Consider the following 2,191-nt stretch of genomic DNA (forward strand, 5'->3'; position numbering starts at 1 on the left):
CTGCTGCCAGCGCCGCGCTCTCCCCCACCGCGGCCAGGCCCGCCCCCACCCCCCCGCTCGCTCGGCCGGCTCGTCTCCCCTTCCCCTGCAGCCTGGCGGGGAGCTGAGCCCCAGGCCACAGCGTGATCGCAGCACCGCCTTTTCCCTTCCCTCGTCTAGGGCTTTGTAGCAGCAAGCTTCGCACCGCTGCAACTACTGCCTCCCTTTGACAGCCGCCTGTCCCTGCCCTGCTACTGATGTATTCATGGCTGTGGCCTAGAGGAAGCCTGCAACAGTTTCCAGAAAGCAGTAGTTCAGCACTTGCTGAGGATCAGGTCTCCTCCCTCTGCTTCACTAAGGAAATACCAGACCATTTAAAAAAAAAAAAAAGCACAATTGGCACGCACCCTGTGCAAAAGAGAAATATTAAACTTTATTGGTTCAATCTATGCAGCTTAGACTAACCTGCGAAAATTTAAATCAATTCAGGCTCAGGCTTTTTGACTGTCTGTACTTAGCCCAAGAGTTTGGAAAGCAAGTCATACAAGGAAAGGCTATAGGCGCTAGACATGTTCAGCTTCCAGAAAATACACTTGAGGGGACTTCATAGCAGACTTCAAATACTTGAAGGGCTGCCATAAAGAAGAAAGAGAACACCTTTTCTCTCTTGCTGCAGGGAGAACACAAACCAGGGCTTCAAGTTGCAGCAAAGTAGGTTTAGATTGGGTATCAGGAAAAAAATCTCCACTGTTGGAACAGTGAGGTAGTGGAACAGACTGCCTAGGGAAGTGATGGAATCTCCATCACTGGACATGTTCAGGAACATGTTGACCAGCCACTGGTCTGGGATGATCTAAGCCTATGTTTTCCTAGTGGTATTGCCCATGCTTCTAGGCTTTGCTTGAATGCCACATGGGACTGGGAAGGCATTCCACTACGTGTGCAGCGATAAAGATTTTTTTGGCCTCTACCGAGTGCCAATTATTAACCAGTCACATAGGGCGATAACGATCCAATAGCCAATATTCAGCCCAGCACCTTGGAGAGCAGTGCTCAGCCAGTAAGGGGTGGGGGGGCACAGATTGAGGTTCCCATGAGGAAGGGAGTGGGGCTGAGGCAGCAGCAGACACTGCACAGCCGGGGCAGGACAGGGTGCAGGATGGAGCCGTAGGCAGCTCATCCAGAAAGTGTGTGTGGGGTGGTGGTTGGCTCCTGCCACTGCATGCACCCCCAGGGCAGACATGGGGGGCATGTGCCCCCTGGATTTGTCCATCAGGTGAGGGGCTGCGCTGACCTCTTCCCCAAAGGGGTCTGGGCCAAGATTGTACTCAGGGTGGGCGGTGGCAGCACTGGGAAGGGGAGGGGGATGGACTATGGGTTGGGCTACAGCTAACCCAAAATGTGCTGGAGCTCCCCCCTCCCAGCACCACCCCCACCAATCCCATGTACAGCCTCAGCAAGACCCCCCCTCCAGGAAGAGGCTGGCGCAGCCCCCAGACCTGAGCCCACAGCAGGCAGCCCACCCTTGCCCTGCACACAAGCCCAGGGGACATGCCCCGCAAGCCTCTCCCGGGGGTGCGCACAGCAGCAGGAGCCACTACCCCCCTGCACCCCTGAATGAGCTGCCCACGGCTCCATCCTGCACCCTGCTCCTGCCCCACTTGCTCCCTCATGGTTTGGTCAATCTGTGTCGTGTCATCCCGTCCTGTCCCGTCCCCCCCACCCCCCAGTCCTTTCCCCTGTACAGCCATACCAGTCAGACACCGCTCTCCAAGCTGCCAGGCTGCACTCTTGGCCTTGTGCATTCTGTGGCTGTGCGCATGCAGGTGGCATTTATCGGTGACATTATTGGCTATGTTGGCCAAAAAAAGGCAAATTGCCAATAATGTCCATTTTCCTTTTATCGGTGCCAATACGATATGCACCAATATATCAGTGCACCTCTAGATTCCACACCACCTCTCTCCCCATCACCTTTCTGCTACATGTTAGGGTTTGTTTGTTTAAACCTTCCTCAGAGGCATAGATATTGACTGAGGCGCCAGACTACCAAGCGCAGAGGCACTTGGAGGAACTGGATGCGTTTAAGTCAGCAGGCCCGGCTGAGCTCCATCCAAGGGTACTGAAGGCACTGGCTGACAACATTGCACAGCCACTGGCAGGAATATTTGAACGCTCATGGCGCACAGGCTAGGGCCCGGAGCCCTTGAAA

Source organism: Alligator sinensis, unplaced genomic scaffold, assembly GCF_000455745.1.
Source record: "Alligator sinensis unplaced genomic scaffold, ASM45574v1 scaffold78_1, whole genome shotgun sequence".
Taxonomy (NCBI): Eukaryota; Metazoa; Chordata; order Crocodylia; family Alligatoridae; genus Alligator; species Alligator sinensis.